This window comes from Ursus americanus, chromosome 5 (assembly GCF_024610735.1).
Source record: "Ursus americanus isolate L20-20 chromosome 5, mUrsAme1.1.p, whole genome shotgun sequence".
Classification (NCBI taxonomy): domain Eukaryota; kingdom Metazoa; phylum Chordata; class Mammalia; order Carnivora; family Ursidae; genus Ursus; species Ursus americanus.
In genome coordinates, this window is record NC_142131.1 from 60,945,718 (window position 1) to 60,968,037 (window position 22,320).

At 37.9% G+C, this 22,320-nt stretch overlaps 1 protein-coding gene across 10 annotated transcripts in view; it reads right to left on the reverse strand.

The window, feature by feature from the left end:
- The window catches only part of CDC42SE2 (CDC42 small effector 2), a 109,246-nt gene that overhangs the window by 83,102 nt on the left and 3,824 nt on the right, over positions 1-22,320 (reverse strand). For 3 of the 10 annotated variants that reach the window (XM_087862319.1, XM_087862321.1, XM_087862314.1), the window contains exon 2: positions 11,777-11,814. The exons of the other annotated variants lie outside the window; for them this stretch is intronic. The gene's annotated coding sequence lies outside the window, so the exon portion shown is untranslated. The remainder of the gene's footprint in view (positions 1-11,776; positions 11,815-22,320) is intronic. 10 annotated transcript variants of the gene reach the window in all.

Consider the following 22,320-nt stretch of genomic DNA (forward strand, 5'->3'; position numbering starts at 1 on the left):
CAGGGGGCCTGCTTCTCCCTCTCCCTCTGCTCCCCTGCTCCTGCTCTCTTTCTCTCTCAAATATATAAATAAGTCTTTTTTAAAAAATGGATTAAAGACCTAAATGTGAGACAGAATCCATAAAAATCCTAGAAGAGAACACAAGCAGTAGTTTCTCTGACATCGGCCCTAACAACATTTTTCTAGATATGTCTCCTTGGGCAATGGAAACAAAAGCAAAAATAAACTACTGGGACTTCATCAAAATAAAAAGCTTTTGCACAGCAAAGCAAACTCTCAACAAAATAGGCAAACTATTGAATGGGAGAAGATATTTACGCACCCTTAAAAAATGAGATTGTGCTATTTGCAACAACATGGATGGACCCAGAGGGTATTATGCTAAGTAAAATAGACTGAGAAAGACAAATACCACATGATTTCACTCATGTGGAATATATTTAAAAAAAATGAATAAACAAAAAGCAGAAGTGGACGTACAAATACAGAGAACAAACTGAATGGCTGATGTCAGAGGGGAGGCAAGGTAATGGGGGGACAGGTAAAGTAGGTGAAGGGGAGTGGGTGATAAGGGATACAGCCATAGGATGAGTAAGTCACAGGAATAAAAGCACAGTATTTAGAATATAGCCCACAATATTATAATAGCATCATATGGTGACAGATGGTAGTTAGGCTGGTGGTAAGTACACCATAACCTATAGAGGCGAATCACTTTGCTGTATATGTCAACCTGTGTTAATGTTATACGTCAACTACACTCAAATTTTTAAAAAATATACAATTAGAAAAAGAATAAATCCAGAGAAGAGCTGCAGTGAGAAGTCTGAAAAAAGATGTCCTGTAAGAGTTAAGGGAACTAGAGATTTAGCCCAGCAAAAAACACAGGAGATAGGACAGCCTTCAAATATGTGTAGACCAAAGCATACAGCATGAGAAAGAGGAAGTATTGTGGGTTATCAAAGAGGATGGAACCAAAGCCACTACGTAGAAGTTTCAGAAAGGCAATTTTTGTTTTAAAAAAAGGAAGAACCATATAAAGTATAACTGCCCTCCAAAAGATAGTGGGTTGGCTAGAGAAGTGGTGAGTTCATACTGCCTAAAGTTTTAAAAATAAGGAACACTAAGATGATCGAGGATGAGCCCTAGGTGTGATGTCTAAGTGATGAACCACTAAATTCTACTCTTGAAACCAGTATTACACTATATGTTAACTAACTAGACTTTAAATAAAAACTTGAAACAAAAAAAATTACAAAGATTCCTGCGTTTGAGAGAATGTCAGACTAAGCAATTACTGACAGACCAAATCAATTGTAACATTCTATGACACCTGAATTCATAAAATATTTTAAATATGACTAGGTGGCAGCTGAATTAAAGCACATTACCCTAACCTACCCTATTAAGAACATAATGTCTTAAGATACGAGATTCAAATACTGTTTCACAAAGGAATCAGAGGAATCACTCATTATAAAAAAAGCTCAACACATATTTTCTTCTATTAATTAACATTTCAGAGGAGAAAAAAAGGTACTTTAAGACTGTAAATAAGGAGAGTTTCCTTTTTTTTTTTTATGTGACCCTGAGTGGGGGTGGGGCACACAGAAGGAAATCTAAATGACAATTGGTCAGTTTATTCAGACAGAATGCTTATTTCTCAAAGGATAAAAAGGTATCAAAAAGGCTGCTTATTGGGGTGCCTGGGTGGCTCAGTCAGTTAAGCATCTGCCTTCAGCTCAGGTCATGATCCTGGGGTCCTGGGATCCAGCCCCACATTGGGCTCCCTGTTCAGGGGGGGGTCTGCTTCTCCCTCTTCTCCTCACCCCACTTGTGCTCTCTCTCACTCTGTCTCTCATATAAAAAAATAAATAAAAAGTTAAAGAATTTTTTTAAAAGGCTGCTTATTTAAGGAATAACTTTAGAAAGACTTTGTACACTAACAAATACTTGGCTTCTGATTTATACATAAGGAAGAGAAAGGGGAGAAAGAATTTTTAAACTTTTCATAGTGTTTTATAGAATTGTAATGGTCATGGGTACAGAAGAAAAACTGAGAAGAAGGGTGCTACATACTCTGTCCTCTCTGATACCATATTTAATTTTATCTTTGGGTCAAACTGATCTGGAAAAAGCCATTTTTACCTGAGTGAAAACAAAAGTGCAAGAAAATAGGAGGTACATATCTTCATAGTATAACTTTATTAACTAGTACAAAGTCTAAATTGGTCATTCTGCGTCATCTCTAACTCACTATTTACACTCCCCATACTTTTATTCTACAACACTAAGAGAAAATAATACTCTCTTTTCATTAAAACATAACTTGTAATACACAGACTTAACTCTTAAGTTTGATTTTATTCAGAGATGGGATCTTTTCTCCTTACAGAAAACACTTTTCTATTAAGAGTCTTTAAAAATAAATTTGTGAAACATTATCTTTCCATACGACTTTACAAAACACTTTTGTATACATGGAAGGCTACAACAGGAAAAAAAACAAGCATGTATTTGGGGTTGAATACGTCCATTTCCCTCTACTGCTCCCCAAAAAAGACATGTTGAAGTCCTAACCTTCACTACCTCTGAATACGACTTTATGTGGAAACGGGAGTGTTGCAGATGTAATTAGTTAAAATGAAGTCATACTGCAGGGGGGTGGGCCCCTAATCCACCATAATTGGTATCTTTGTAAGAAGGCAGCCATGGGAAGACACAAACAGGGAGAATGCTATGTGATGAGGAAGGCAGAGACTGGAATTATGCAGCTGCAAGCCAGGAATGCCAAAGACTGTCTGTAAACCATCAGAAACTAGAAGATGCAAGGAAGGACTCCCCTACAGGTTTCTGAGGAAGCATGGCCCTGATGACACCTTAAGTTTAGATTTCTAAACTCCAAAATGGTGAGACAGCAAATTTCATCGATGGTACCTCATGTGGCAGCCCTAGGAAATGAGTATCTTCCATTTGATTAGAAGAGTGAAAAAACATCACATGAATCTAAACGTTACCATCATAATTGCTACAATCCATTATCCAATGAAAACAGTATTGGCCTTGCTCTGCAACTGTGACTGTCAACAACAAGGTCTCCAGCTCAACGGAACTGAGTCCATCTTTCTATTAACTATTAATTTTATTCACTATCTAGGCTAGACTGCTATCCAGGCCTCTGGGTATTATAAATACATGTTTTCCATCACTTTCTAATTGGGCAAACAGTCCTTACGTTCTTACTTTACATCTTATTTACTCATTTTGACTAAGTAGTATAGTAACAAAATAAATGGGATGTGAATTTTTTTTCAATTAACTCAAAGTTTTTTGGTCTAGGACTTTTTTTAACATTTTATTTTAAATTCGGTACAGTTAACATTCAGTGCTATATTAGCTTTATGTGTACAATATAGTGATTCAACAATTCTATACATAACTGACTGCTCACCACTCTAAGTGGCAAGTATATTCTTAATCCCCTTTACCTATATCACCCCTCCCTCCACCCATCTTCCCTCTGGTAACCATCAGTTTGTTGTTCTCTAGAGTTAAGAGTCTATTTTTTGGTTTGTCTCTTTTCTTTGTTTTTCTTAAATTCCACATGAGTGAAATCATAGGGTATTTGTCTTTCTCTGACTTATTTTGCTTAGCTCCATCCACATTGCTGCAAATGGCAAAACTTCCTTTTTATGGCAGAGTAATATTCCATTGTGTATATACACCACATCTTCTTTTTCCATTTATCAACCAGTGGACACATGGGTGGAATCTGAATAATATTTTCTTATGCATCTTTCCAATGATATTCCATGCATTTATAAAATTTCATATATAAAATATACAAATTTTTGTGGTAGACATAATGGTAGCATACTCTATTTATCATTCCATACCTTATTTTTATTACTTCCTATATCTGAGATGATTCTTATAGGTATGACTTTTAAGATTTTTTTATTCATTTGAGAGAGCACGTGTGCATGCGCACATGAGCAGGGGGGAGGGGCAGAGGGAGAAGGAGAAGCAGGCTCCCCGCGAGCAGGGAGCTAGATGTGGGGCTTGTCCCAGGACCCTGGGATCATGACCTGAGCTGAAAGCAGATGCTTAACTGACTGAGCCACCCAGGTGCCCTGACATCTGTTTTTGTTTGCTATACAGGAATCCACTGTATTGATGTATCATAATATATTTAACCACACATCTACAGATGGATATTTAGGTTGCTGCCAATATTACCTTTATCACAAATGATGCTCTATTAGCTGTCTTTTTATTGTCTTGTCACTGAGCCCTTCCTTTGCCATCCTATTTATAACTGCAATCTCCTGTTCCCTATCTTGACAGTCCCCACCTTGCTCCCATTTTTTATTTTTCCTCGCAGCACTTGAGGTTATCTGGCATTCTATATATTTCACTCATTCACTGCTTGTCTTCACCAACGAGAAAATAAGCTCTATGAAGACAATTTTAGTTTGCAATGAACTCCTACTACCTAAGTCCCTGGCACACGGCTAGTGCTAAGTGTTTACTGAATAACTCAATGTTTTTATTTAACTCCATAAAAGAAAAACATACATGATAATGAAAAGGGACAATATATCTTCCCTTTAAGGCAAAATATAATAGTTCCAATTTGTCCTCTTTGTCCTGTATTAATTAGCTATATTATGTCAAATGAGATTGCTACATTTTAATTTGATCCAGTTTGATATACTCCGTGAACCCAGGAATGTCTCCATTTATTTCAGCCTATCTCCCAAGGATAACTCTTCCTGATCTTTCTGAATATTACTTAAAGGATGAGTCTCTGCATCTTTTATGTAGTGGCCCTCCCACAATAACAGTATCATTAACAGAAATTTCTTCTACCAGCTGTACATTTTCAATCACCAGAAGAGTGACTCAGTGTGGTATTATTTCTGGTAAATGCAGAGGGTGCTGAAATCTCAACTTATTTTGAGAATGTCAATACATATTTAATTTGCCTTCCTAAGGACTTAAGATGTGGTAAACTGCGTCATGCTCTTGCAGAGCACTCAGTGTGCATTTCAATCAGGCCCTGGCACACTAGGGCCTCAAAGTAGCCACTGACAAATTGCTCACTGGGAAGGAAGGGGAGGATATACTTTATTAAAAAAAATAAAGAAACTGGGGCGCCTGGGTGGCACAGCGGTTAAGCGTCTGCCTTCGGCTCAGGGCGTGATCCCAGCGTTCTGGGATCGAGCCCCACATCAGGCTCCTCCGCTATGAGCCTGCTTCTTCCTCTCCCACTCCCCCTGCTTGTGTTCCCTCTCTCGCTGGCTGTTTCTATCTCTGTCAAATAAATAAATAAAATCTTTAAAAAAAAAAAAAAAAGAAAGAAAGAAAGAAAGAACGAACGAACGAACGAACAGGGGTGCCCGGGTGGCTCAATTGGTTAAGCATCTGTCTTTCAGTCAGGTCATGATTCTGGGGTCCTGAGTTCGAACCCCACATTAGGCTCCCTGCTCAGTGGAGAGCCTGCTTCTCCCTCTCCCTCTTCCCTTGCTTGTGTTCTCTGTCAACAAAATCCTAAAAAAACAAAACAAAACAAAAAACCCAAAGTTCTCATTTTTATATTAAAATTTAACAAATCTATGTAATATACTATAAAAATAACTATGTTCAACCATTCAAATTCTTAAATAACATGTAATATATACAATTACTCAGTATGAAGATCCCCATCTTAAAACAGCTTAGTAGTCAATACAGACAGTCCCTAACTTCAGGATTTTTTGACTTTACCATGGTGAGAAAACTATATACTTTCAGTAAAAACTGTACTTCGTAAATTCTAAATTGTGGTATTTTCTTGGGGTAGTGATACACGGTACAACACTTTCTTGTGATGTTGGGCAGCAGTGGTGAGCCACAGTTCCCGGTCAGCCATGCTATCTTGAAGATAAATGACACACTTAAAATCATTCGGTTTTTCATTTTCGGCATTCAGTAAATTACATGAGATATTCAACACTTCATTATAAATAGGCTTCGCATTAGAGCTTTTTGCCCAACTGTAGGCTAATGCAAGTGTCTGGAGAACATTTAAGGTAAGGCAGGCTAAGTGATGATGTTTGGTAGGTTAGGTGTATTAAATGCCTTTTAGATCTGGATATCCTCAATTTACGATAATAACCCCATTCTAAGTTGAGGAAGACCTGTACTTTATTCCAAGAGGACACAAGAGCCAATTTCCCTAACAATTTTAATTCCACCCATTCCTGTGTATGTACAACCTGTCAGTTACGAAGAGCCAAATAACCCCTAAACTTAGCAAAGGAATCATCAGGAAGGTTCATGGGTACTGGGTCATGTTTACTACATCATAGATGTAAATGAGAACCTTGACCTTTTACATGTATTTTTCAAACTGTATTTCTGAAACAGGTAAGAGTCTGTATTTAAAAAAAAAAAATATGGACATCAAACAGTAATTCTGAGGATTATTTTTTTTTTTTTTAAGAGGGGGGCAGGGGCAGAGGGAGAGAAAGAATCTTAAGCAGGCTCTACAACCAGCATGGAGCTCAACGCAGGGCTCAATCTCACAACCCTCACATCATGACCTGAGCCAAATTCAAGAGCAGGACACTCAACCAACAACAGAGCCACCCAGGCTCCCCTGAGATTTACTTTTTTAAGGAGAAAAAGTAGTCTTCCCCTTATTCCTGGTTTCAGTTACCCACCGTCATAAACACATGATCCTCCTGTTGAAATATGATCAAGTCAGGAGTAGCCTAACATTACTTTACAATGCCTATGTAAGTCACCTCAGTTCAACTCTTCACAGAGGCTTTTTTTTTTTTTTTTTAATCTCACAGCATCACAAGGATTAGTACAATAAGATATATTGACATGGGGTGCCTGGCTGGCTCACTTAGAAGAGCATGTGACTTTTGATCTTAAGGTGGTGAGTTCAAGCCACACACTGGGTGTGGAGATTACTTAAAATAAAAGGGGGCACCTGGGTGGCTTAGTTGGTTAAAACATCTGACTCTTGGTTTCGGCTCAGGTCATGATCTCAGGGTCATGGGATCCAGTCCAATCTCGGGCTGCATGCTCAGAATGGAGTCTGCTTGTCCCTCTCCCTCTGCTCCTCCCCGGGCTCTATTTATTTCAATAAATAAAATCTTTAAAATAAGTGAATTTTTTTTAAAAAAGCTATTTTGAGAGTAAGAGACCACATTCACATAACTTGTATTACAGTATACTGTTATAATTGTTCTATTATTAGATACTGTTATCAATCTCTTACTGCACGTACCTGACACATCAAACTCTATCATAGGTATTTATGTATAAAAAAATATAGTAACAGAGGGTTCGCTTCTATCCATGATTTCAGACATCCACTTGGTTCTTGGAAATACATACTCCATGAATATGCAGGATTCCTATATGCTGGATGGCTTGTGACGGTTCCCCCACACCCAGGAGTTTTTATACTGATTCATGTTTTCTTCCAGTATTTCTAAGGTTTTCTTTTGTATACTCAACTCTGGAAAATCAAGAACTTATCATGGTATAAAGTATAAGGTAGATAATCAGTTTTCTTCTTTTCTAATTTCTGTACTGGCAATCATATCCATGAGGTTCTGATTACTATGTCCAATGGGCTATAGCATGCTATGAAAACACAATGGTTTCATCACAAAGGTCAGTTCTGCTGTCAAAACAAAGCTTTCAAGCCAAATTTAAAAGGAGGTAATTTACTTAAAAGGATAAATACACCAATACCAATTAAAGCAGAAGATAAGCTATTCCCTTAATTCAAGGGTCTTCAACCCAGTGTATGGTTTGATACTTTCCAGGTACCACAGAGGACAGGTCTGGACAGTTTAAGGAAATGCATTTCCAGATCTCCAACTTCCTTCTATGCGCTTTTCTAAAGCTGATATGCCTTGGAATGCCTGGCTGGATCAGTTGGTGGAGCGCATGACTCTTGGTCTACGGGTCATGGGTGCCAGTGTTGGGCACAGAAATTACCTTAAAAAATTATTTTAAAATGTTTTTTAAATAAACAAAATTGATGTGTCTAGGCATCATTCATTCTTTCTCCACTTTCCCTTTCACAGTAACTCGTCCAAGCTGTAGAAGAAAGCCATACTTATCATCTCAAACCTTAATATGGTACTGACTTTCAAGAAGTCTCCAATGCACCGAAGGCATAACTGACAGAGATGAAGTCTCATTTAAGCAAAGCAAGAAATATTCAAGGAAATTCATGGCAAGACTCCTTGCCTATCAATCTATGTTAGAATTTGGTACTGAAAATACTTGTCCAGAGGTTGTTCAGCACAGGTGTTGCTATTTCTATTAGCATCGCAAACATCAGGCCACTTTAGACAAGAAAACATACACAGCCTCGCTTGTTTGACAGCGAGGATCGACAAATTTTACAGCAGTTCTTTCCAATAAATAAGCAGAACAAACAGGGTCAAGGTGTTTGGCAACATACTCTTTAAAAACATAGACAACATACAATATTCCAGAAATTACATCTTTGGTAATTTCGTAAACTTAAGGTTTTAACATCAGTTTTAAAATTTATGAAGAAGTACAAAGTTTTTCAAAAAAGTTTTAAAGGGTACATATACAAGAAAGTTCAAAGAGAACATTAACTTGCAGACACAGAACAAAAACAGCCCTCTAGACCTAACTAGAACAGCAACAGAATACTATCAGTTCTTTAAAAATAATCAAATTAGAATAGATGGGAGGAAACACTGGGGACCAGCCCTTCAATTTCAGTGCCCAAAAATGCTTATACCAAAACCTAATTCCATGCTCCTTGCAAGCAGTCAATAGGCATCTCTAAAGCAGACTTAGGGAGCACCTGGGTGGCTCTGTCACTTGAGGGCCCAACTCTTGTTTTTGGCTCAGGTCAGGATCCCAGGGTCCTAGGACCCAGCCCCACATCTGGTCCCTGCTCAGCAGGGAGCCTGCTTCGCCCTCTGCCTGCCCCTCCTCCTGCTTCTGTGTGAGGTCTCTCTCTCAGACTCTCTCAAATAAATAAAATCCTTAAAAATAATAAATTACATATTAATTCAATCCTGTGAAAAAACCAGGAATAAGGGAAAAACTTAAGATTTTTTTTTAAGATTTATTTATTTTAGAAAGAGAAGGTGACAGAGAGTGTGAGTAGGGGGAGGGACAATGGGAGAGGGAGGGAGAGAACTTCAAGCAGACTCCCTGATGAGCTCAGAGCCTGAGTCAGGGGTCAATCTGATGACCTCAAGATCATGACCTGAGTTGAAATCAAAAGTCGAACTACCAAGGCACCCAGAAAAACATAATATTTTAGTTTTACTCTTCGAAAATATTTCACCTATTCAACCCAGAGGTAAACACAGCATAAAAGAACTTTCTAAGAACACTAGTTAGAGTTTATTCCCAAATGGAAATATTACAGTAGACATAACATAAGAGTAAGGGCTCACGTTACAGGAAAAGAAAATTTCCTGAACAAATCAAGTCTAAGGTGGATTTTTTTAATCTTACCATCTTCAAAATACACTGCATGTAAAGAAATACAGCCTTATCACCAAAATATATGAAGGCTTCTGGTGAACGTTAGATAGGTTACTCAAGTAGCACTTGGCATTCATTCTTTCTTTCACTCCTTTTATATGCCTTCCTATATCTCAAGTGCAGGAAAGCTAAAACAAAATAAAACCAGTACACTACATTTTCCAGACTTCAAGTTATAGTTTGCATTCAGCATGTAAATCAGGTTCTTCCAGTAAGAAGGCCTCTTCTGAAACTTGGAAAGCAAAAGAGAAGGAAAGAAAATTATGAAGCTATCCTTCCATCGCTGATTTAAGTAGTAAGCAATGACACAACGAAATCAATATGACTAGAAGCAATTACAGCAACTTTAGTCACCAGATGCAAGCAAGAAGCAGTCACATCACATATTTGGCATTCCTATGATGGGTCCCCAGGCTTCCCTTCCTGATCCTTCAGCTACGGCCTTATGTCCTTTAACATTTAGTCCAGTGATGGTGCTCTGACTCCAACTCTTCCAAATCATCCAATGACTTTTTTAAGTATCAAATTCCCTGTGTAATATATTTTTACCTGAAAATCCTAGAGTACTCTTTGTATCTTGCAAAGAACTCTCACAGATAGACCATGGTTAAGTTTAAAATACACTGTCAGGGTGCCTGGGCGGCTCAGTCAGTTAAGCGCCTGACTCTTGATTTCAGCACAGGTAGCATCTCAAGGGTTATGAGATCCTGCCCAGGGACTGGCTCTGTGCTCAGCGGGGAGTCTGCTTGACATTCTCTCTCTCTGTCCCTTCTGCTCAAGCGATACTAACTTCCATAAAAGCACATTTCAGAGTTGATAGCCGGCTTTTTTAGTCTTTCAAATGTAGCATAAAGTGATTCTCTTAGTAGTCCAAAATGACTTTAATTGTTAGGGCAACATACAATAGTAATATTCCAACACTGAATGATCTTGCCTGAAAAAATTAATCAGTAATACACAATGGAGAGTCTGCTTCTCTTTCTCTCTCTCTCCCTCTGGCCCACCCCCCTGCTTGCACTTCTCTCTTACAAATCTTTTAAAAAATAAAATACAACATATATCCACACAAAAAGTTGCATATGAATATTCATAACAGTATTATTCATAATAGCCAAAATGTATAAACCCAAATACCCATTAACTGATGAATGGATAAATGAAATGTGGTATATCCATACAACTGAGTAACGTTCATCCTCAAGAGAAATCGAGTGCTGATACATGCTATAACACAGATGAACCTTCAAACGTTATGCTAAGTGGAAAAAGCCACTCACAAAAAAACACACACTGTATGATCCCATTTATATAAAATGTCCAAAGGAGACAAATCCAGAGAGACAGAACAGATTAGTGATTGCGAAGAGCTGGGGGAAATGCAGGAATGGGGAATGACTGCTTTTGGGGGTGATGAAAATATTCTAAAATTAGACGGTACCGATGGTTGCACAACACTAACATATACTTTAAAAGGTGGATTACGATATGTGAATAACAATCCTGACACCAATCCTGAGGTGCAGAACACACCAACACCAACCAATTCTCCAACACCACCTGGGTGTCCTGTAATTCAATTCAATCCTAGAGACAGCGCCAGATTCCAAGGCAGGCTAAGGGCTCAGGCCTACAAGACTGCAAGGCCCTTCAGAGGCCAATCCTAAGTCCAGACTGTCACCTGTGCTTCTAAAGTTCCCATGACCCTCTCCTCAGGTCTGATTAATATGCTAGAGCAGTTTACAGAAGTCTGAGAAACATTTCTGTCATCAGATTGCCAGTTTGTTATGAAAGGATATAATTCAGGAACAGCCAAATGGAAGAGATACACAGGGAAAGGAAAAGGGTCCGTAGCTTCCTTGCTCTCTGAGCACGCCACTCCCCAGCACCTCTGTGTGTTGACAACCAGGAAGTTATACTATCCCATCCTTTGGATTTTTATGGAGGCTTCCTTACAGTCATGATTGATTAAATCATTCGTCACTGGCAATTCAACCTCCCGCCCCTGGCCCCTCTCCAGGTCAGAGAGGTGGGACTTAAAGTTCCAACCCTCTAATCGCAGGGCTGGTTCCCCTGGCAACCAGTGGCCATCTTTCTGTGCCTCCCAAAAGTCACCTCATTAACATAACAAAAGACACCTTTATGGCTCTCTCATGAAATTCCAAGGGTTTTAGGAGCTCTGCACCTAGAAGAGGGAAGACTAAATAGATTTCTTATTGTAACTCACAGTATCACATGTATTATCTCGATAAGGCTGCCACAGGGCTAAAAAAAAAAAAAAAGAACAAGAGTGAGGATTATTTCCTTAGGATAGAGCCTCAGAGACAAAAATACCAGTCTTTGATATATGCCAAAATGCTTTTGAAAAAAAGAGGGTTCTACAGATTTATACTCCCTTCAGCAATAAATTTAGTACCTATGTCACTGTACTCAGGTGAACTGGCACCATTTCTTAAATCCTAAATCTGGGAAGAGAAACTTATTAAAGTTGAACACGTTTTTCCAAATTTTGGTCACTTTTTTCTTCTGCAAAGGGTAAATTCTTAGCCTTTAAAATAGACATCTCTGGGGCGCCTGGCTGGCTCAGCTGGAAAACCACGTGACTCTTGATCTCAGAGTTCGAGCCCCGTATTGGGTGTAGAGATTTAAAAGTAAAATAAATAAACAGACATCTTTATGCACACAACCGTTACACTATAAACCCAGAGATTACTTTCTTACCCTTCTGTCAGCAATAATGAACTCAGCTTCACTCTGTTCTACTTCAGCTTTTAACTTTAAAACTTTCCTCGAAGTCAAAATACTTTTTAAAACAGTCTCAAGAACCACTCTTCTAAAACAGGCAGAATAAAAGGACACTACAATATGAGTCCACCTGGGTTACATGAATTTCCAGTTTCCTGACTGCAATTCACTTTAAGTAAAATGTCCAACTGACTCTGGAGATGTTTTAAAATAATATGGAATAGCAAAAAGGAAATGAACTATTTATTAACACTTTCTACAAGCCAAGTACTTAAGGTGTACCTCATTTAATCCTCCCAAACCTATTACCCTCACTTGATAGAGAAAAAATTAAAATCACCAAGATGGAGGCCTCGGTCACACAGCAAATATGTGGCAAAGTTATGGATCAAACTAAGGTGTCCCTAATTCCAAAGTCCCTATTCTTTCTGCCACTTAACAATACTTCCCAAGTCGATCACGCTGAAAATCAGGCATTTTGAACACTAGGTCTGCCATTTATTATGTGACTAATTTCTGAGCTTTGTATGTATCATTTTTTTTAAAAAAAAAAAAAGGTCTTTATTCACACACAAAAAATACAAAAACGCTAAATATTCGCTGCGAAATCGAAGTTTAAAAATTACCTATTTCTTAAACAGCAAAATGTACAGAATAATTCTAAACACTTTTCTTGAATTAATACCAATACTCACTGAACCTTCCAACATTTAAAAACATGTGATCACTCACTGAAAAACATTTTTTTAGGAACTGCCTATCTTGCCTTCACGCAAAAATGCATCATTTCTCAGTAGAAAAGGCCACATCAACTATAATGCCTTTTATTCTTCTTACCACGAGGCACGTTTTCAGGATTATATGCACCGTCCAGGAAGTAGCACTATGTTAAGAGAAATGACTCCTTCAACTACTTAAGAAGAGATAGAGTACAGGAGCTTGTGAGGAAGCAGTAATACAATACAGAAAAAGATAAGGTAAAAAACAATAAAAACAAGGTGAAAACCAACTTTCTACTCTACCATAGGTAATGAACATAGCTGAAATAAAGGAAAAGTCATTTAAATTATACAACCCTTAAAGGACTCTTCATTAGCTTTAAAAAACTCTACTTTTCATCCCAAACAGCTACTTGATAAGATTAGGGAGACTGATTCACAAAGCATGGAATATACCAATATATAAAAGGGATTCTTCCACAAGGATCTGTATATACATGAAACAGAAATCAACTCAAACATTAATATAAGAAACTAAAACTCTTTTTCCAAGAACTCCCTCACTCATTCTGACATATTAAAAAGGGTAGCAAATATATAATGAAATGGTCACAAACCAGATAAAAGCTTTTAAAAAAAACACATTTTTCTTCTAAAATTATTTTAATATTAAGGCATCCATTGGATTTGGGCAGACCAAAAAATATGAACTTATCTACAGTCCCTTACTTTACCCTAGGGCTATTATTAAAATAAGTCTACTGTACACAGAATCATGTACTGTTTTCTTTAGCTGGTATAACACAATCACGCTATTGTGCAATGGTAAAAGAGCTCTTAAGAAAAAATTACTGCTGAAGTAATTTTTGAGTCGAGGTGACTTACCACAATTCTACTCTCCATAAACACCATAGTTTTAAATCACAACTTTACTTACAGCTTTACCCACTGTCAAACAAAATTTTCGCTTTCCAATGAGATTCTTTCAAACTAAAGTAATAAAAGTAATGCTTTTATGATCACAGTATTTGCTAAATTGTGTACTAAGATCTTATTTTGGTAAAAACAAAACAATACAAAAACACTTATTCATCATCAATTTGCCTGGAAGGACATTCAACAAAACATTACCGGTGGTTGTCTTAGGATGGTAGAATTATGGGTGTGTTCTTCCTTAGCTTATACATGTACTCTGATTCTCTGCATCAAACGCAAGTTCTTTAAATGCTTGTGAATAAGAGAACAACTTGAGTTAAAGGATAAGAAATATAGGTGCCGTATTTTAATTCAATACTACCAATTCAAATCCACTTATTTAGAGTTAACATAATGCAAATGTCACTCAAGAACTGTCAGTAAATCAACAAAGTTCATTTTTTAAATTAATTTCCTCAGGAAAAATTTAAATAAATTTCCTCACGTGCCTATAGGAAAATAATCTGTCTCTTTATAGAATGGTGGGGGGGGGGTGGAATAAGGATGGAAAATGGCATGGAATGTCCAGGTGATCAAAGAAGAGACAAGAGACAAAAACTATTAAACCTGAGAAAGACCACATAATTTCATTAAGAGATACAGACTCATAGAAAAAATGAGAGGAGCAGGAAGTAAATGATCAGAGACAGAGGTAAGCACTTAAAGGATAATGGGCAAAAGAAAAAACAAAAAAGCCAGAAAAAAACCCCCACAAAAAACTCAGGTATATTTATGTAAATCACTCCGAAAAGCAAATTTTAAAATAAAAGTTATCTAATAATTTATGCTCAAACTGAATCGGCTCTTCTTTCTTCACCAGGAGAAGAACACCTTACAATGGACGTAGCAACTCAGTAGCAAAACCAAAAACACCTACAAAGGCATCTCAAGATCTTTTATGCCTGCTTTGGAATGAACTAGTCAAAATAAGGTGTACAGTTAAGCAATTAATATACAAATAACCAGTTTTTACACAATAAAAGAATCTATAAGTCATCATATCAGAAGGGAATGTAACTTTGGAAAAAAAGGTACAGCACTGAGGTAAGTCACTGACTGAACCGACTTCACAGATGACAATAAAGAAATTATTTTTAAACCAAACTAACTAACGCTGGGGCGCCTGGGTGGCTCAGTCCTTAAGCGTCTGCCTTAGGCTTAGGGCGTGATCCCAGAGTCCTCGGATCCAGTCCCACATCAGGCTCCTCTGCTGGGAGCCTGCTTCTTCCTCTCCCACTCCCCCTGATGTGTTCCCTCTCTCGCCGGCTGTCTCTCTCTCTGTCAAATAAACAAATAAAATCTTAAAAAAAAAAAAATTAACTAATGCTTGTCAATAGTCAAGCATTTTTTATCCATAAAAACAGCAATTTCATATGGTTCCACCCAGCGGTCTGCTGATAAATATTTAACAACTACCTCTCTGAAAAAAAGGCCCTGATTTATAGCTTTTGCAGATTCCTATGTCGTAAATAGTCCTACCATAGCAGTCTCGAGCTGCCAACATGATGTCACTGAACATAGAGGTGGAAAGATGCACGAGATCAGCTCACCAGCTCCAACACACTAGTTCTACCCAATACTCTCATCTAAGGATCATGAGTGCAGTTTCATGCTTTCCTTAAATCAGGATTTTGCCTGAATAATCCCATTTCTTACTTCCCTAGGTTAGAAGGAATACATTTTTGACACTTTAAGACAGCAGTACCCAAAAATTCATTCACAATAAAGAATACATGAGATTACTATCTTATTTTATTCATTCAACACTTTTTTACTAAACGCCTATCTAGTGTCATGTAGTGTTCTAAGCACTGTGACAGCAGGAATAAGAAAAGGAGCTTCTTGCTCTCATGAAGCTTATGATCTATTTTAGGACACACTTAAAAAAATTAAGAACATATTACTTTAAGGTCTGACAAATGCTATAAAGAAAGTGTAACAGTGATGGGAGGGTGCTATTTTAAACTGAGTGGTGAGGAAATGAGGTGATATTTAAGCTGAGATCTTAAAGATAAGAAGCCAGCCTTGCAAAGATCTGGGAACCATCATTTCAAACGGAGGAAACAGCTAGTATGAAAACTCTAACACAAGAACAAGCAAGGCCTGTTTGAGAAATTAATTTCTGGCTAAAGGCAGTGAGCAAAGGTGAGACGCTCTGAGAGGCTGTCAGGTCCATATTACAGAATGTGAGTGAGTTTGTATTTTCTGGGGAAGTAGTTTGTATTTTATTTTGAGTAGACTGGGAAAAGTAGTTTGATAAATATGTTAAATGAACAAATGAATGCATACTTTAACAACCTCTTAAGAGACCTGGTTCACAGCCTATTACTTATATTCACTTTTCCCAATCCACCTAGAGTATTATGAAGTTCAAACAGGCCATAGTAGGCCTCAAACTATGAATATACCTGAAATAAATTTAGAGGTTTGACTACTTATCAGGTCAGAAATAAGGATTTAAATTTTTTTTTTTTTTTTTTAGAGAGAGAGGGAAAGAAAACAAGCGCATGCAAGGCGGGGTGGGGGCGGAGAGGGTCAGAGGGAGAAAGGGGAGAGAATCTTAAGCAGACGCCATGCCCAGCACAAAGCCCACTGCCCAGTGCAAAGCTGGATGCAGGGCTCGATCTCATCACCCAGAGATCATGACCTCGGTCGAAATCAAGAGAAGTGTACTTAACCGACTGAGCCATCCAGATGCCCCAGAAATAAGGATCTTGTTAATCCAAGATGGGTATTTCATATGTGAAATGGTAACATATGAATTCAGACAGGCCAATATCAATTCTAATGAAGATTATATAATTACCCTACAAAATAGAACAATTAATTCAAACCGGTAGGCAAACACTTGTTAGTACGTCATCCAAAATGATTTTACAAGATATGTAAATAAACTTTAAAAACTATATCACATTTTAGGGGCACCTGGGTGGCACAGCAGTTGGGTGTCTGCCTTCGGCTCAGGGCATGACCCCGGCGTTATGGGATTGAGCCCCACATCAGGCTCCTCTGCTATGAGCCTGCTTCTTCCTCTCCCACTCCCCCTGCTTGTGTTCCCTCTCTCGCTGGCTGTCTCTCTCTCTGTCAAATAAATAAGTAAAATCTTTAAAAAATAAAAATAAAAAATAAAAAATAAAAACTATATCACATTTTAATATGAAAAATTTTATATTTTAATTTCCTATTTAATATTAAAGAAAAATATACCAAACTGATTTACAGATACTATTGCTTAGGAGTTAAAGTAAAATATCAAGCATATGCAAGTTTTATTACATCTGAATATTACAAGAACGATACATACCAACACATACACACCCATACCTTTAAGGCCATGAAAATTAAGTCCTCATTATGGCCTCATAAAAGTCCATAAGTCAATCAAGACAAATTATTGCATATTACATAAAAATAGGGAAATGTTTAGATGTTTATGGAGAATAATTTATGCTTAATGCATAAAAAATTATTCATTAGGGGCGCCTGGGTGGCTCAGTCGTTAAGCGTCTGCCTTCGGCTCAGGGCGCAATCCCGGCGTTCTGGGATCGAGCCCCACATCAGGCTCCTCCGCTATGAGCCTGCTTCTTCCTCTCCCACTCCCCCTGCTTGTGTTCCCTCTCTCGCTGGCTGTCTCTATCTCTGTCAAATAAATAAATAAAATGTTTAAAAAAAAAATTATTAACTTCTCAGCCACCTCTTTTAACAATTTAAGGTTTTTTTTTTTTTAAAGAGTTTATCTATTTTGAGAGCAATGGAGCATGTGCGTAGTAGTGCCCAGAACCCCGGGATCATGACCCAAGCCAAAGGCAGACACTTGACCGACTGAGCCACCCAGGTGCCCCTAAAAGATTTTTTTTTTTTTTTAATCAACAGGAAATGAGACTTATAACTCAGAAAAAAAGAGTTTAAAAATAAATAAATTTTAGGGGCACCTGGCTGGCTCAGTCGGTGGAGCGTGTGACTCTTCGTCTTGGGGTTGTGGATTTGAGCCCCAAGTTCGGTGTAGAGATTGCTTAAAAAAAAATCCCCCAAAGTAATTAATTTTTAAAAGTGTTTAAAAAATCTTGTATCAGCATAATGAAATACTGAAAGTTTGCATTATCATTAATTTCCCCTGCAATCCTATTTCCTAAATATTTACTTAAATTACAGTTTTAAAAATGCATTTATACACATTCAAGTATTTTTCATTTATGAGCACAAATATGCTTATAAATATTACTCAATAAAATTGTGCACATCAATGTAGCTAGCCACAGAACTACAATAAAACTACTTATAAGCCCCGCCTTTTCCGAGGGGGCGGTAAAAAGGTAGTGCAATACTGAGAGAAGGAAGCATACTAATAATTTGTGTACACTGAAAATCTCTCTCTAAAACTATGACACCTCTGTTTGAGCTCTCTACAAAAAAAATAAGAAATGCTAAGAATATCGTCAGATAAAGCACTTTCTTGGTAACAGCAACTTACTTTATCAAACGGAGTGTGGCAACAGAAAACCAACCAAGTTTTGGCTCCCAGTCTCACTTGAACAAATATCCCTGATAAAAGAGAGGTGTAATATAGCCCAACTTCAAGAGCCTAAGTCCATGTAAATCACCAACACTCAGAATTCAAGAAAAGCCCAAAATAAGTATGGAGCAAGCCAAAAATAGTTTAAGTTTTCTCACCCTACTTCCAAATCAGGCTTTTCTTTTTATTCCGTTTACCTTACCTCTCTGTTCCTTTCCTACCTCCTCAGCACGTAGCCATTTTCCCATGTATTTTCACTTTCCATACACAAAAATTGATTTGTACTTTTTCTCCTTGTATCTATATGTTTCTACTTAATTGTTTTAGGACTACAGGGTTTTAAGTGAAACATTTTTAGTCAAAATACATTTGGTTATACAAACAGTCATAAAAGCTGTTTTCAAAGACATGAATAACAAGATAAGCAGTCACTCATTTAGCAAATGTAAATGTCCATCATGTGCATGTCACTGTTGTGAATACTGGATATTCTGCAGTGAACAAAAGAAAGCTCTTTTCCTAAGGACACTAAAGCAAAACTTGTGCTTGGCAGGTTCAAGAAAGTTCAAGGAGATCCATGTGCCTGGTGTGAAATAAACCAAGGAGAAAGTAACAGGACATATCATCAAAGAGGTAGGAGGCATAGATGATGGCAGGCCTTGCAGGCCCTGTTGTATTCTGGCTTTTACTCTAAAGAAAGCCACTAAAGGATTTTAAACATAAAAGTAACATAATTCAACTTTTATTTCAAAAGAATCACTCTGGCTACTGTCTTGAGAACAGAAAAGAGCAGAAGCAGCAAAGAGACCAGGAAAGACACTACTAAGATAAGATCAGCAAGAGATGATGGTTGCTTAGAGTGTCAGCAGTGGTCTCATGGTAGATTTTAGGGTATACAGGACATACTTTCAAGACACATTATTTTTAACTAGATGTGGGGGTGTGAGAAAGTGAAATCAAGAATGTCTCCAAGGTTTCAGCCACAAAAAACTGAAAGATGGGGTTGAAACCTATATGATGAAGGAGATGGAATAAGAACAATCACTGGGGTAGGAGAGAGAAAGATGAAGAGTTCAGTCTTATGAAATATGGGATGTCTAATTAGGAAATGTTGACTCAGCAGTTGGGTACACATGTGTGGAGGTTAGGAAAGAGCTCCAAGCTGAAGATAACATTTTTAGTTTGAAATATGTGATAATTCTAGCTAGAGAATAGGATGAGATTACAAAAGACTGCATATAAATATAGAAGAGACTTAAACATAGAGCTCTGGGACACTGCCTTATTTTTTAGAAGTTGGGGCTACAAAAAAGAACCAGAAAAAGAAACTAAAAATAAGTAGTAGTGTCCGAGAAGCCAAGGGGAAAAAGGTTTCAAAGAGAAGAAAATTATCAACCATGTCAAATGCTGCTGCTACATCCAAAAGGATTAGGACTGAGAACTGACTAGGGAATGTATCACCAAGGAGGTCATAGTAAGCTCAACAAGAGTAGAGTGAAAAGGAAGGGAAAAAAAAACCACAAAAAACAAAAAACCCCACCCTGAATGTAATGGATCCAAAAGAGATAGGGAGGACTGGTAACCACAAATAACTCTTAGAAAACGGTAGCTGAAGAAAAATGTGGTGTGTTTGTTTTAAAGATGGGAGATATTTCAGCCTATCTCTACACTGATAGGAATGATCAAGTAGAAATGGCAAACAGTGATGACGCAGCTCATTGGCAGGTAGGAGCCTGGGATGAATACTGAGGCAATGCAATGTCCTTGACGGCAGAAGGAGATAGAACAAAGGGCAGAAGAATGGAGCACAAAGTCATAGCACAATAGCAAATGCAGAGAGTGTGGGTATTAGATGAAAAAAGAGATGAAAGGGTTTTCTTCTGATTGCTTTCATTTTTAATATACAGGAAGCAAGGTCATCAGCTGAAAACACAAAAAGGTGCTAGAGTTTTAAGGAGAGATGTAAAATAGTCATTCAGGGGAGTGGGAGTAGATTCAACCAGGGAAATGTACTAAGATTACAGAACTGGGGCACCAACCTGGCTTAAGTTGGTGGAATGTGTGACTCTTGATCTCAGGGTCCTGACTTGGAGTGCCACATTGGGTGTAGGGATTACTTAAAAAAATAAAATATTTAAGATTACAGAACTGTGGGCAGCATGAAGGACCCTCCCGAATTTACAGGGAGACGAGGTCAGCATCAGTATTTTTTTCCCCACACTCAAATGCCATGAATAGGCTAGACTAGATGGGGGGTGGGGGTGAAGTTACTGCCAGGTGAGTACAGTAAAGTGCTACAGAGAACTGAGGGCGTACAAAAGTAAAATTAAAAATTTATAACCGTGGACAGACCATGAATTCAAAGCATGGACGTGGAGGAAGGAGGGCTTGGGACAGGACACCAGCAACTTGCTATAGGTCTCAGACACACCAGTACTGTTTAAGTGGGGATAATTAACAGAAAGAGTTGGAAAGGTACAATGTTGAGGTCCTAGAAGAATGCATGAAACTGCCTGTTATGAAATAATCTTAGTAAAGGGCAGGTCTGGTTAAAAAGTTATAGAACTACTATAAATACTAAAGCAAAACCTCTCCTTGGGCACAGTGAGCCTGCAGATGAGGGAAACTGGAAAGTGAAGGACAGTAATAGAAGAACTGTATCACGAGAATTATAGCTGGAAGATTTCCAGATGTGGAGTCCCCATGAAAACCATTTCCAGCACTTCTGGAGAAAGTCCACTTTGAACAACCTGCCTGACTCAGAAGGCACCGATGCCAGAGCACAACAGGAGGAGCCACATTAAAATCATTCCTTTCCCCCCAATTCTCTTTCCCCACTGAGCTGGACCCTGGACAGGTAAATGGGAGCTGGTAAAATAAAAGACACCTATGAGGACTCTTGCTCCAAAGCAGACTTCTAATGCTCAAGAAGTTCTGAGCCATAAAGAGAAGTTCTAGACTTTGAGTTTTAACACTGAATATTATACTGAGCTGTACCTTTTTTTTTTTTCTTAAGATTATATTTATTTATTTGACAGAGAGAGAAACAGTAAGAGAGGGAACACAAGCAGGAGGAGAGTGAGGAGGGAGAAGCAGGCTTCTCGCTGAGCAGGGAGCCCAACTCGGGGGCTCCAATCCCAGGACCCTGGGATCATGACCTGAGCCAAAGGCGGCTGCTCAACGACTGAGCCACCCAGGCGCCTCTACCTTCTAATGACTAAACTATCACTGACAAGTAAACACAAGAATTTTTATTACCTAAAACTAACTAGAAAAGCTATGTGACCTTCCTAAAAGCTCATCCAGAGGCAGGGAAATACTTAATCTATAGGGACAGTTTGAAGGTATAGGGACAGAGTTGTTTTCTGCTTAACCTTTATCAAGTCCCATCCACTGCACATACCAGTTCCACAAATACCCATGGGTTTTCACCATATGTAAGTGCAAAATATACACAATGCTGGATACACAAAAAATACATTTTTGTTTTATTAAGCAAAAAGTGGAAGTATATTATTAAGCTACATGAACAAAATGATTTTATGTTTTACTAAAAGATGCTTATAATAATCCAAAGACTTAACAAGATATCTTAGCATGAATTTCTAATTGGGTAAGACATAAAATGAAAATATCAGTGCTCATCGTTTAGTCATTTTCAAAGATATATAAATTTAACATACAGTTAGTTATCTAATGCTTTCTAGGAAAAAGAGGGAGTTTGTTTTACTGTAATCCCTTCTGACTAAAATATATTTGCAGGTATTTTATGGTGTCATGATAAAGACAACTTATTACCAAGTCTTTTGGCTTTCAGTT